This window comes from Protomyctophum parallelum, assembly GCF_964188405.1.
Source record: "Protomyctophum parallelum genome assembly, chromosome: 1".
NCBI lineage: Eukaryota > Metazoa > Chordata > Actinopteri > Myctophiformes > Myctophidae > Protomyctophum > Protomyctophum parallelum.
In genome coordinates, this window is record NC_139697.1 from 84166296 (window position 1) to 84181950 (window position 15655).

Consider the following 15655-nt stretch of genomic DNA (forward strand, 5'->3'; position numbering starts at 1 on the left):
GTGTCACCTGGGAGAACAGCCCCTGCATACCAATGACAAGTGTGTGTGTGTGTGTGTGTGTGTGTGTGTGTGTGTGTGTGTGTGGCGACGGTGGAGGGGGGGGCACTCCTTCGTTCTGGTCTGCACATTACTGCCTGAGTACCCCCCCCCCACGCCCCACACACACACGGGCGCGGACGTACACGCACAGTCGCACACACACACACTTCATTCCTCCTCCCGCTCTTCTTCCTCCTCATTACTCTGGGAGAACAGAGGAGACAGCTAGAGAAAGGGAGTGTAGGCTATAGGAGGAGGGGAGGCACACAAGATAGTGTGGAGAAGAGAGGGGAAAATATACCCTATATGTGAAATCAGTTTAAGTGAGGGGCAAAAGGAGAGAGAGAGGGAGGGAGGGAGGGAGGGAGGGACGGACGGACGGACGGACACAGAGTCCGGACGGACGGACGGACGGACGGACGGACGGACGGACGGACGGACGGACGGACAGACAGACAGACAGACAGACAGACAGACAGACAGACAGACAGACAGACAGACAGACAGACAGACAGACAGACAGACAGACAGACAGACAGACAGACAGACAGACAGACAGACAGACAGACAGACAGACAGACAGACAGACAGACAGACAGACAGACAGACAGACAGACAGACAGACAGACAGACAGACAGACAGACAGACAGACAGACAGACAGACAGACAGACAGACAGACAGACAGACAGACAGACAGACAGACAGACATGGGAGGCAGAGAGTGGAGCATTAAGGGGAACATACATCACTGTTTTAAGTGACTGCAGTGGGACGGGCTGAGTATAAGGTCACCTGGTCTCTTCCTGTGCACAGTGGGCACCTGGGCAGAGCGTAGTGGCTTCCAAATGACTCGGGGCTAATTACCCAGCCCAGGCCGTCTGTTACAGCAGCCTGACACTTTTACTGACTCAAATGAGTCTGGAGCCAGCTAATGCACAACCGAAAAACACAAAGACGAGAAAAGTCCACTGCAGACTGAAACGTCAGTCCTGGCGTTTGTCTACAAATGAAAAGGATCACATAGCGGAGTGCAATATGTATGTCATCTTAGCTTTTATGCAGTGACAGAAAGAGAGGGCTGCTCAGGCTCCTAGATAATAGTATATATTATTATTATTATTATTACTGATTATAAAGAGAGGGCTGCTCAGGCTCCTAGATAATAGTATATATTATTATTATTATTATTACTGATTATAAAGAGAGGGCTGCTCAGGCTCCTAGATAAGAAAAGCTAATGACTGGAATTGAGAGAAATACAGCAGATGGCTGCCCGGGTTCCTATGCTACAGTATATTAAAGTTCTATTTGGGCGGCACACATTTTACGTGTTATAAACGCAACATCCAGATTTGATTTGCCAAATTCGGTCACGTGTTAATGTAACATCCAGATTTGATTGGCCAAATCCGACCACAAACATGTTACAAACACTTCACAAACACTTGTGGCATAGTGCTCTGATCAGCGCTACTAGATTTCTAGGACGAAAACTAAATAAAAACTAAGCTGTGATGACTAAAACTACTGTATGACTGTTACTACAGTAAATATACTGACAATCTCAACAAATAGTTAGGCATAAGGCATAAGGTACTAGTGGAGAAGAGATCCAATAGAACTAAGACATGTCATTTTATGCTTGGTTGTGTGTGCAGGCACTTTGTGAGCTTGTAGATCGGCTATTTTCAACACACAGCTGAGCACAAATCAGCCATTTCCACACCATCAAGGTCTGCTGCTGAAATACATTTTAGTCGACCAAATCAACTGTAGTTTTAGTCGACTAAATTCTTATGGCATTTAGTAATCAAAATATGCTGTCAAAATGAACACTGATATGGGTGGGGGTTAAGTGGTTAAGCACCGTGAATGCAGAAAAAACCTATACGAAAGCATGTGTCAGAGGAGAGCCACGTCATTTCATTTCATGTGAGCAGCAGTCAGTCGCTCAAGATGTCAACTCATGAAGTGAAGGCACCCGCAGTACAAACGCACTGTCTGTGTTCCCACCTGTCCTTGGGCTGAGTGCTACACACTTCACAACACACCAGGAATGTCCTGTCATGACCTATTTCGGCAGGGACACAAAGGGAGCGACTATGTGTGTGTGTGTGTGTGTGTGTGTGTGTGTGTGTGTGTGAGCGCGCGCACGTGCGTGCGTGCGACGGAGGGTTTAAGTTTAAGTAGTGTACTCCACTCCACTACATCTCTTCTCTACGTTACTATTTACTCCACTACAATTAGTTACTTTACAGATTTAGATTCATACTACAAAAACATTAACTACTTAAGACGTAATACTTTGGCTATTCAAACTATTGGCTATTATAGATCTGCAATTAAAAAAAAACCTTTTTTTTCCTGTTTTTTCTTTAAGTATAGTATATGTTGATGCCAAGACTAAGAGTATAATATTGTATTATTGCTATGGCATTTTACGGGGTAGTTCTTCCACCATTGGGGGGTGTGTGTGTGTGTGTATGTGTGTGTGTGTGCGTGCGCTTGTGGCACTAGTGTACAACATCTCAAATAGAACTCTGACTAGGCGTCCGGGCTAAGGTTGGTGGTGGTCAAGGGGTTAAGAGCCTTGCCTGTAGTGACAGAGCCAGGCCAGCTAGCCGTGGGTCACATTCTAGTCCCAGCCAGTGGAAAAGCCAACCTGCAAGACAGAGCATAATTATCCAAGCCAGTTACAGTTCAATAACTCCATCAAGCTGCTAGCCAGATACCAGGTTTCCCTGGCAACCCCTCCCAAGTGATTGGCGGATCAGAGGGAGATGGGGGAGATAACACTGGGGGGGGGGGGACACAACAACAGGGTGAGCAGGGGGATACACCCCTCCGGAACATCACGGACTGTTGGACAATACAAACATTCACACACACACACACACACACACACACACACACACACACACACACACACACACACACACACACACACACACACACACACACACACACACACACACACACACACACACACACACACACACACACACACACACGTACATTCCAATTGGTTTTCGCTGAGACTCGTAGCCAAGCGGGTCCTCAAAGGCTTCCATTTGGGCATTGTTGTTTGGTTTTCAATCATCAGCTCATCTTCTCCATAGTCCCGTCCCTCTATGCCGTGTCCACAGGCCCGCGACGGAAATTCTCAAGTCTCACAGAAACTCTACTGTCCTTTCACTAGACGATTTGCCCCACAGCCTTCTCCGTAATCTGAAAAAAAGCACACACAAAAAAACTAATGGAGTTTATCACTCATCTCTGTCACCCTGAGAATAAAAGAGAAACGTTTTTCCATGCACTGTCGCTGTTCAAGGGTGACGCCATTAACAATGGTGGTACAATATGGTCCCTTCATTGAATTAAAGAGAAAGAAATTGCTTTTTTTGCACAGATTTAGGGGGTCATTTGAGGTAATGGAGTCTTTAGGTGTATGTGCATGCATGCCAGAGAGAGAGAGAGAGTTTGCACGTCGTCCACGCAACACATGCGTCATCTGCACACTTTTTCATGTGTGTCTGTGCGTGTGTTCAGGTGACTGTCTGGCCTCCTGCCGCAGTGTCTGGAAACTCAGATGCGCACGCATGCACGCTCGCACACACGCACACACACACACAACTCCCCAGTCCTGCTCAACTGCGGTCCGCCATCAGGCATACGCCTGATTTATGCTCTATCGTACGCGTGCGGAAAACAGACATCTGACACACTGTGAGCTTGTAGATCCTCTATTTTCGACGTACGAGACCAGCTTACGGCAAAGTAGAAATCAGGCAATACCGTCGCTTTCCACTCCTCCTCCTCCCCCCCACTGCGATAAGAGACCCACTGAGCACTACAGTATACTGTATAAGCTCTAAAGACAACAGACAACAGCACTGTGCAGACAAATCCAACAGTAGGAGGAACAGGAATCTGTCTTTATTTTCTCATGATCACAGACCAATGTGGGAATGCAGCGTGTTACATGAGCACCTCTGAACAATGGAGAAATACCCCCCTCCCCACCAGACAGACAGACACGCACGCGGCACGCTCCCTCATCATGCAGACTTTAATCTAGAATCAGCTGGAACCTTTGGTTTATCTACACCTATTCAAGGTTCAAATCAATCATTGAGGCTGCAACAACTTGATGACTAACAGCGGATATGGGGCCCATACCCAAGAGTTTATTTAAGACCTGCACTGACACACTATATCACACCTTCTGCTGAGCCACACTAACCATTGTGGATGCTAGCCTTTGTGTTAAATGCTGTTGTAAGACAGAGATAGTTGCTGCAATGATCCTTTTGTTCTACCGCTAATGTTTGCTCACCTAGATGTTGTTTATTGTTTTCTTTATCAGGATATTTATTTATTTCTATTACATTTCGTATTCATTTCTGGCTGCCTTCAATTCAACACATTTTTGAGGGGCGTTAGCCCCGCCTATGCACAGCTTTGTGTGTATGTCCATTTGAGCACAGAATGTGTTTGTAATGTGATGATTTGATTCGCTGATGGTATATGATGATGTATGATGTTAAGAGCGCCCAAGTGTGATTTTTGAGGGGCGCTAGCCCCTCCTAGGTTTAATGTTTGTTTTTAGTTCAATGTTTGTTTTAAAAACGCCATTGACAATGAAGATAAATGAATGTTTGTTTTTAGTTCAATGTTTGTTTAAAAAAAGCCATTGACAATGAAGGGAAAAATGTACGTCATCTTGTCCCTAAAACAAACATTAAATGCCATTAACAATAAAGATAATTTAATGTTAGTTTGTTTTACATCATCATTACATCACCTAATCATAGCTGCTCCAAGCTATAACGAATTCCCTCCTCGATGTTGTAAGATGATAAGAGCGCCCCTCACTTCACACGGGTGTGATTTTTAATACAATGGCTATATTTTGAAAGAAGCTTAGCTAAATTAGTTATGATGATAAAACAAAAGCCATTGTAGCTATTGGTTATGTAAACCAGCTCCATGGTTCTTAAAGATACTATCTAATTTATTAAATTAAAACAAACTTCACACCTGAATTCACAAGAAATTTCAATAAATCTATTGGCAAACACGAGTAAGCAAAGATATTAACTGGTTTCTCTATAAAGAGCTCTTCCACAGACCTTTTCCTTTAACCACGCAATCGCTACAGCGATTCATAAATAAACATCATGGGACAAATAATATGCTGCAAATGGAATAAAGAAATCATAATCATTTTCACATCCACCCTGTACCGTGTGCCGGTTACCCGGAATCGGGTCGCAAAGGTAAAGGTAAGTTGCAGCAATCCCAGACTCCCCTTTTCTGGATCAATAAAATAGCTAGACAATTTGATATGTAGGGTGAAAACATGGAAAAGCTTTGAGGTAACCAAAAAGTAAAATTAAAGTATTGTACATGCATCCAGTGTCATACACTGTATAGTATATTATATAGAGGTTATGTAGGTGTTTTTTATCTCGTACCATGACACAGTATAGTGACAACAATACATTCAGATTGATCTGATTGGCTGAGAAAACCAGAGAAAACTCAGATGTACACTGCAGTGTCTCGAGGAGAACTAGCTTGACTTTGAACAAAGTTGGTATTCCCTACTCAGCGTGATTATAAACAATCCCCGAGCTGATTATTACCGAGTGATATTTATTGGATCCTTGGCGGATTGGTTGGAGCAGGCTGCTTTGTTACCGTTAGGGAAGCGGAGAGAATTTCATCAGCGAGGCTCGGGCGCCGCCAGACGTTGCTGCGTGTCAGACAGATCCTAATAAAACTGTCTGGCTGTTTTGTGGGCACCAGCTCTGTTCTCCCTGTGCCGTGTCTGACTGCTCAGCACTTGTCGCACTATGTGCCTGGATGCTTGGTATTCATGGGGCATGGTACTCCTTCAGCTGTTGCTGGGGGCTCTGTGGCATAGGCACAGACTGATTAGTTGGCATTGGCTTTGTTCACTATGAGAGGAGGGGGGGGGGGGGGTATAATTAGAGAGAATGGGAGACAGGGGGACGGAGATGGAGAGGTGGGCATTAGAGGGAAAATCAATTGTTTTCAACTGCATTCCTAATATGGGTATAATTTAGCAGAAATTAGCTTTTCAGAAAAGCATACTGTCTTGGGAAATGCGCAAAGTTTAAAAACCAGGTCAGCTGTGATTGTGAATGTATTCACACACTTTCCATACAGCCAGCTCTACATGAAGGGATAAATAAATAAATATATGAAACTAATTTGCTGTTAGCTGATCTAATTATTGGTAATTGCACACACATTTTGTTCACAAGAGCCAAAATGTTATGCTTACAGATTCTATTCAGCATTCAACCTTCTGTCTTTACCAGGTAGCATTGCTCTTTTAGCATTGTTATCTGCATAATCATGGGCCTAATCCTGGCTTTAAAATATAGATTTGACAGTTCATGACAGTGCACATTTCGACAGAAATTATTAGGATAACAGAGAAATACATAATGTACTAATTCAATGTATTTGTTCATTTAAATCCGCTTTCTGGAACTGGAGGTCATTAAGCGTACTCAGGTCATTACACACTGGCGAATTAGCGACGCGATGCGAATAAGCGATCTGAAAATGCGAAATATTGCATGTTGCAGTTCGCCTGCGAATCTCTGCAAAATACGACACCAGAGCGAACAAATAAAAGCGAAAACGGTCGCATTTTCGCACATTCGCCACTGATGTGGAAGCTTGCATGGACTTCAATTGTTTTTTTTTTAATGCGAATTATTCGCACGAATATATCGCGTCGCCAATTCGCCAGTGTGTAATGACCTTTTGTCTTGTAATAGTATATACAATACTACTTGAACAAAGAACCAAGGTAGAAAGTATAGTTTATAATTAGGGATGTCCCGATCACGTTATTTTGCTCCCGATCTGATTCCGATCCATTTGATTTTCAGTATCTGCCGATTTTTCCAGATCCGATATTTATATTTTATAGAACACGTTTATGCCATATCACAATAGTACAATATCCCAAATCACATACAATTTCCAGTCTAATATCGTGATATGGATATAATATACTTCCGATTTCCGATCACCCGATCCGATCGGGACAACCCTATTTATAATAATTATTATTAATAATAACAAATGTATTTAACCCCGCTAAAATGGACACATTGATAGGAGTATGACCATAAAGAAACAAAGTCTAGTATGATAATGGAAAAAGTGTCCCAGAATCCGGTGAATTATCTTAAACTGGAAAACAGTTATGAATCTTTGAAATGGCGTTGGCATAACTTAACCTGGCACCGCCTCATGCAAATGCGAAGTTGGAACGATCACATTTAGAGGGTGTTAGTAGTGGGTGACATATACTGGCATGGGTCTGCTGTGTTTATGACAGGGCTTAATCAACACAAGGTCTGGGGTGTGATATTTTGGAGCCGTTGGTGTCCTGCCATGTTTAATCAAATCATGGTATGTATTCCATACGAGTAGTATTCACACAGATGTTTCCATGATGACCGGTCATGTCGGTGGACAACATTGATGGGCATTTGGGTATGCTGATGATGAAGCTTACTAAGTAAGAAATGTTCTTGATGATTCTTTGAAGAAACAACATTATAAACACTCATCGCTCATGCATGCTAAACATGCATGCTTCTCCCTCAGCGCAGTGGTTCACTTCAGCAAAACATCATGAGATTGAGCATTTCGAAATGATCACAGTCATCACACCCTTTGGTCTTAAAATGTTAAGTTATAATTCTGATCGCGTTGCGGGTCTTGTCTCTGTTTACCATGCTCCATCCTTCTCTGTCTTCCCCTACATCCCCTGTACCAGCGGTAGTGCCTTTTCAACTGTAAGTCGGCATCTTGCTTCATGACGACTCCACCCTTGGAAAAATCGGTAGAAAGTCGATTGTGCTCTCCGCCCGCGTCCCAAGAGCCTAACCCGTGATTTTTCATGAAGAGAGCTCACAAGTTAGGGTCTCAGGGAGCAGGTGAACAACAGGGTCCACTGAGGAGCCGCAGTCAGCTGCAGGGCATTGAGTGGCACTGACACCCTTCTCTCTCTCTCTCTCTCTCTCTCTCTCTCTCTCTCTCGTTCTGTCGTTATCTCTTCACTCTCGCTTCCGTACCTACTATGACGATCACCTAAAGGCACCCAATTACTGCCCTGAAGACACCCGAAGCCATGAGGTGTCTGGCCGCTGTAAGGCATGGGCAAAGGCTGTTCCATCAAAAATAAAACATTAAAAGACCCCACCACCACCACCACCCCACAACCGTGGACCAGAGACAGCATGCCCTTATTCCATCCTTCCTTCACTGCAGATAACTTATTTTCTCCTTCAGCTTGCTGATTCCTGTGCACACAAAGACATGCATAGACAAACAAACAACAGACACACAAAGAAATGGTGCACACATTAAATGTCACAAGACGAGGACAACAGCAGCAAGAGCAGACAGGATGACAAAGGGAAAGAAATAGGTATTAGATTCGTTGGACACGGTCAGACTTTAATTTTCCCTGCCGCAGCACCGAGACAGAAGCAGAGGCTCAGACTATCAGACAAGCCTGCACTGCCCGTTCTGTGCTAACTAGCCTTTGTGCTTGCAAAGGAAAGCCCCCCAGCCAGCAAAGCGAGCTCCCCTCTTTGTCCTCGGAGCGTTACATGATCGTCAGTCTAGACCTCTCCCGTCTCGGGATGACCGGCCACACAGCCTCTCTGCCAAACCCTCCATCCCGTTTGCACTGACCAACTGATTCAGAGAGCCACCTAATAGACCAAGCCTGTACTGCCAGCTTCCACCACAGGGGCAGGTACCGACAAGGCTCAGTGAGAAACTAACTAATAAAATGCAGTGCCCGAAGAGGCGCTGCTCTGTGGCATGGAGTAGAATTCAGGTATAAAAAAGGTCAAAAAGAATCCACAGTAACAAGGTTTAAAAAATCAAAAAGGCAAAAGAGAGAACAGATTTATCTCCAGAACTAGTCACGCATCCCCTCTACTTCCCACTACAGACTGCAGTTCTTCATGCCACGAGACCCAGACATCTACCCAGCGAACTGTGCCGACATGGCAGCAAGCCTGGCATGCTAGCGCAATAAGTTGTCACTGTCATAGATAGCCATCATCGGTCAAATATTACAGAGCCGCCGTCTGAGTCAAAAACACACTCACACACACACACACACACACACACACACACTCAGAGACGCTACTGGACACACCTGAATCCAAAAGAATCAACACATTCACTTCCTGTAAGAAGAAAAAACAATAAAACACAAAATGCTCTGTCATAAATGTTAACAAAGCAACATTAAAAACATACCATGTCTTTTTTCCTGTCATGTTTAACATCCCCCCCACACACGCACACACACAAACACCCTCGCCCCCCCATCCCGCCACCAACCTCACAACTCCTCCCCCTCAGACAAAAAATCTGATAGATGTCTGTGCCTCTCTCTCTCTCTCTCTCTCTCTCTCTCTCTCTCTCTCTCTCTCTCTCTCTCTCTCTCTCTCTCTCTCTCTCTCTCTCTCTCTCTCTCTCTCTCTCTCTCTCTCTCTCTCTCTCTCTCTCTCTCTCTCTCTCTCTCTCTCTCTCTCTCTCTCTCTCTCTCGGGAACGCCAAGCAAAGTGGAGGCTTCCGGAAATGAATGCTCCATGTCGCTGCATGCCTCGTCTCCTCGCCCGCTCCTCCGTCTCTTCATGCCGACTACGCCTTTTGTTATCCATCTTTGGGCTGAGGGTGAGGACCGACTGAAGGAAAAACAAAGCAGCGGGGTAAAGAGGAAAAAGGGGAGAAGAAGAGAAAGAGATTGTGGGTGGGGGGGCTGCCGAGGTGTCCGAGGAAGCCATAGCCAGACGCAGGTCAGTGAGGTGGGACACCGCCTCCCCCTCTGCCTCCTGCACTCCCCCCCCCCCCCCCCCCCGTACAGCTTCGAGATGCTTGCATCGTCAGCTCCATCTCAGCATCTTTACCCCCCCCCCCCCCCCCCCCCCCAAAAACCCCTCCCCTCCCTCTCTCTCCGTCTCTCCCTCTTCCAGACGCCGGGACATCAGCCGTGTCGTGACACTGTCATCTATCCCGGGGTTTCATTCTTCTTCTTTCCCTTCCTCTTCTTCTTTCCCTTCCTCTTCTTCTTTTACTTCTCCTTCTACTTTTTCTTCTCCTTCTTCTTCTTCTTCTCGTAATTATTTTGTGGTACCTTTTTTTCCCCTAACATAAAATAAAAATAATTGGAAAAGATAAACGATGATGCTAAAACCATTTGGTTCCTGACCAGACACCCCCCCCTCCCCTCCCTCACACACACACACACACACACACACACATACACCCTTTGACCTTTCCACCTCAAGCTATGCCTCCCCAGCTTCTAATGACTCCCCCACCACCACTATCTCCACCCCTAGCAGAAGCATCAATCCCCCCCCAGCCCTCCGCCCCCGATCACACCAGGTCTACCTGTCTGCTTGTCTGGCTGTCTGTTGCTCCCTGTCTGCGGCTGCTTGCCCACAGTGAGATACTGCACCAGGAGTCTGCAACGACAGCCCTCTCTCTCTCCCTCTCTCTCTCTCTCTCTCTCTCTTTCTCTCACACCCTCCATCTAGTATTTGCCGGCACACACGTTCCTCCCTGTGCTGATCAATTTCTTCTCTTTTCCAGAGGCGCACAGACACACTGCAGCTAACTGGCTGGCCGAGGTGGAGGATGCGCTTTAGCGCTCACACTGTCTTGCAATACATGCTGAAACATGAATGCAGCTCCCTCTGTGTGTCTCTCTCTCTCTCTCTCTCTCTCTCTCTCTCTCTCACTCTCTCACACACACACCGTGGCCACTGACACGAAATTGCAGATAGTAACAAACACCTGACACAGTATACTATAGATAACATATAAATGGCACCGTCAGAAAAGACAGCAAACACCGATGGCGGCAAACGCACAGATGACAACAAACAAACGTTGCAGTCAGATGCAAACATCAGACCAAAAAGCCCTAGTGCAGTGAATGCAAACACAGGAAACACACAACACATACAACACAGCTGAGCTGATATTATCACTGTTCACCAACAGTCATACAAGATGCAGTGCAGACAGTGATGCGGTCAGGTCGAGCGTGAATACAAACTGTCACTGTCACAATATTGTGACCAAGAAGCAGCGTAGGGGACAAAACTAACGACTATACAGCTGCTCTTTCATACGGTCTGAATACCTAAATAATATTTTCAAGGGATATGAAATTATGAATCAGAATCAATGTACACTGTAAATTAATTTCTTCTTTGGTTGTTCCAAAACTGTGTAGGCATGAGTACATTTAAACTGACTTCTACATTACTGTAAAAAAGTGACGCATTTCCCTTGTGTTTAAATCCACACACACTTAATGAAGCTGGGCCTTCACATAATGGTAGATGGCATTTGAATACTTATCACATGCACAGACAGACAGACAGACAGACAGACAGACAGACAGACAGACAGACAGACAGACAGACAGACAGACAGACAGACACTACATGTCTAAAGTACATGTATTTCACCTCTACTGTGTCACAATCTAAAAGTATAATTCAGTGTTTCTCAAACTGGAGACTGAATGACCCCCATGGGAGGCTCAAGGCAGTCATGAGAAAAATGTGGAATAGTTTTAGAATAAAGGCAAATGACCACAAATAGCTAAATTACTTTGAGAACTTTTTTGAGAAAATATTAAAAAATAGTTTTGTCCATAGATTATCAATTTGGAGTGCCTTATCAAAGACACTGCAAAGTTAAAAATGAATGTCATGATAAATGATGACAGTCTCTATTCTTTGTTAGGACTATTTCAACTGAATAAAATAGAAATACAAATAAAACCTCCATTCTTGTGTCTGACTGAGGTCTGCCCTTGACGGCTTGTTGGAATCTCTTGGTCTAATCACCTTCAACACCCTGGAGAGATTAGGGTTATGACCCCGTGCGACACAGCAGGGGCAGGGAGCGAGCTTTGCAAATGTTACCATTGATTGATTATGCCCTTTAATTCAAATGTAGAAAAGGGGGGGAAGCATGGTTTTAACACAGATAAGGCTGAATAACAACACCATCACTCGCCTCGGTTGCCTGTGCCTCAGCATATATCCTTCCTCACTAGAAGCAACAAACAGAAGCAGTATGGAGCGTGGAAGTGGTAGAAAATCCGGAGCAGAGGTAAATCCTCCATGCCAATGTCAATACCGTGGCCAGGTTGAAGTGTATGGGGGAGGGTTGCTCTTTGTAGAGAGGCCTGGGGATGGCGGTGGTGATGCAGAGGGGGTGGTGGCAGCTGCAAGTGAGCTGGCTGTGTATGTGCGAGCCAGCGCACAGCCTTATAGGTGATCAATCAGCTCTATTACAGCCATGTCACTGCAACGTCTGGAGGCTGCCGCCACTGCCCGCCCTTCGCCTCCGCACTACACAAACGCACACTTAAGCCAGCACACAAACATGTGACTCTCTCTCTCTTGTTACTCTTTTTTCAAATCTAACCCAGAAATACAACCCGTAGCAGTTTACGACCTTTAGTAACTATAACCGGATAATGAAATTGGTCTAACTTATAGTCGAACAGAGCAGTGCAAATATAATCCTGTCTTTGTTATCTGGTAATGGCACATTGTATGAAGGAAAAGGATGAGTCAAGGCAAGGCAGGTATGTGGTATTACACCATGATTCACCATTGAAAAATAACATTTGTCGTCGACAGTACAATTCACCAATAATTACAGCAGAAAGAATCACACCAGAAAGACCTTTCCAAAGCTCCCAAAAATAGGTTCACTTCCATTCTTATAGGGACGTAACACACAATGAGCCAGGCAACATTATGCACCAGCCCTTTGCTATGACGCCATTTGATTCACAATGACCCCCAAAATAGCTCGATGCAAGGAGATGCATATCATTGCCACAGATGCAAGCATCAGACAGGTATCCAAACAATGGACTTATCTCAGACAGAGCAAACAGCAGCAGAGAACAGAGACATTGAGGAGCAGTGGGGAGGAGGAGGGGCAAAGGAATAGAGGAGGTGGGATGGGGAATGAAGAGAATGTGATGCACAGCTAGCCACCTATAGCCAGCCAGCCAGGCAGGCAGCCAGCCACCTAGCCAGCCAACCAGCCAGCCAGCCAGCCACCTAGCCAGCCAACCAGCCAGCCAGCCAGCCAGCCAGCTAGCCAGCGGGACATTAATGACGATCATGTCTTGTCACACTAGCTGTCGGGCCAGTCAGCACATCTTGCCCTTGTCCCTGCCCTTCTCCGATCAATAGCATTGATCGGTCCCAGGGGTCAAGGGGCAAGAGCGTATCAATAGGGGGAGAGTGGCTGATGCAGCAGGCGGAGAGGGCCTGACTCCAGACAGATCAATGACACCCCCCGTCTGCCATGGCTGTGTTATGATTATTCATTTGCCATTAACCCGATCACATTAAGGGAATATCTCTTCTTGGATAGAAATAGTAGCTACTAAACCTAACTAATAGCTGCTGCTTGCCATGAGGAGAAGTGGGTCGCTACAGTACCGCTTTGGCCAGAGATGGCCATTTTACGACACCAGACGATGCATTTCTCAGGACTCCACCCTTTGGTGACGACAAAAACAACTAGCCAATTGCTGATCGGAGAGCCCTATCCAGACAGAAGCAGCCATCAGCTGACTTTGCGTGTATAATGCCATGCCCTGCATGTGATGGATCTGGCTGACTCTTGCATGCTTAAGAAATCATATGTTATCCTTATAGCCTACATCAGTTCAGTCAATATCTCTCCCAAAGCTCTGACTAAGGAACAAGAAGTGTGATGTCTTAAAAAATGTGTTATTTGGATCATTTACTCTATTGACAATCAATGGGAAACTAAATGTATGGATGCTATGCCATGTTTCCTATTGTAATTCGTTTCTGCCGGGAGGAAACCACCTAACTCCACCACCTCTGCTCAGAAGAAATTTACAATAATATAAAGTCACAACACCAACTTTGATGAGGCAGTATTGTTTTGTTTTCAATTTGTTTTTGTAGCTTTCTTTGCTATTTCCATCAAAAATAAATTATTTTATAGTGCTTTAAATGTAAGAAAAATATGAAAAATATGAAACTATGGTCTCAGAAAATCTCTCATGTGTTTCCAGAATCATGTTTTCTATTTAATAAAAAATAAATCATAATTGGTGACCAAACCCATTATCTTAAAGGCTTGTTATTATACTTGATTGCTGCCATGTACAATCAAGCTCACAATGCATCGCAGTGCAACACGCTTTGTAGATCTCACATTTTCGGTGAGCAACATTGGCGCAGTATAAGAATACGTATAAATCACCCTTCACTAAGCATTAAGGCATATTTATTGACAGCAACTGTGCTATGATGGAAGATATGAAAACAATGAAAACTTTATTTCACTGAATTTCCCCTTGAAGAGTTTTAGAAAATCATTGGGACTGCTGAAATAAGGTAAAAGTGACGAAACGATCATTGGTTTTGATGGTTAACTTCATTTGGTGACAATGCTTCTGTTTTCATAATGTAATTCAGTTCAAAATATCTTCACTTATTGCCTTAAGGGGCATTGCACCATACCCTCTGCTGCATATTGCAGCAGAGAATATAATAACAGGAATCTTTATTTTCTTTATTCTTAAAATCAGTTGAAAAATCTTGGGCTTCCTGGCCAGCAGAGCCCTGGAGCGGCTGTTGATGCAGTGAAGACAAAACCAGCGGCCCTATCCGCCCCTATCTAATCCCATAATTTATTTGTTCAACCATCCCATAAATGAAGGCCCAGCTGGAACCAATGACTTTTAGCTGTGCTACACGGGGCAGCTGGATGGAGGAGTGCTGAGGCAGCATGATTCTCTCTCTCAAACACATCTGGAGGACCAATCGGGGTTCAGAGGTGAGGAAAGATGGGGGGAAAACGAACCTCTTAAAATAAACTCCAGAACAGCTCAGCTTGAATCTCCTGGTAGAGGACTGGGAGCAGAACAGCATTGAAATTCTTATCATGCCTACACTGATAAGTGGGCGCACGCACGCACGCACGCACGCACGCACGCACGCACGCACGCACGCACGCACACACAAATGTTGGAATTCCCAGGTAGGGATGGGTGGATATTAGGTTCTAACTTTTATTGCAATAAAAAACACTCAAGATTATTTGTTTAATCACAGTGAATTCCCATCATCTTTTGTGAACATAAAAGTGACATAAAAAGCTTCTATCTTTTATTGCAATAAAAAACACTCAAGATTATTTGTTTAATCACAGTGAATTCCCATCATCTTTTGTGAACATAAAAGTGACATAAAAAGCTAGCCCACCAACATACGGCCCTTTTCATTTCCTGATTTATTTTTAAATTATTTAAGATTACATTGGGGTTATTTTTTTGCATTCATTCTGTACTCTAAAAACAACGTTAATAATTTACTGTGCATTTACAACACATAACTAAGAAAACCATGTGAATAATTGGATATCAGCTTGACAGAGGATTCTTTTCAATAATGGCATTAATTACTTGCATGAGCAGAGCGAGCAATAGTTTTCGTCCAGATGCGTAT

The 15655-nt window shown here is 44.5% G+C and overlaps 1 long non-coding RNA gene across 1 annotated transcript in view; it reads right to left on the minus strand.

Moving 5' to 3' along the window:
• Positions 1-1259: 1259 nt before the first annotated feature.
• The window catches only part of LOC310875611, a 59506-nt gene continuing 45110 nt past the window's right edge, over positions 1260-15655 (minus strand). Inside the window, exon 3 of the long non-coding RNA XR_014570660.1 lies at positions 1260-3269. This is a non-coding gene — a long non-coding RNA (uncharacterized lncRNA). The remainder of the gene's footprint in view (positions 3270-15655) is intronic.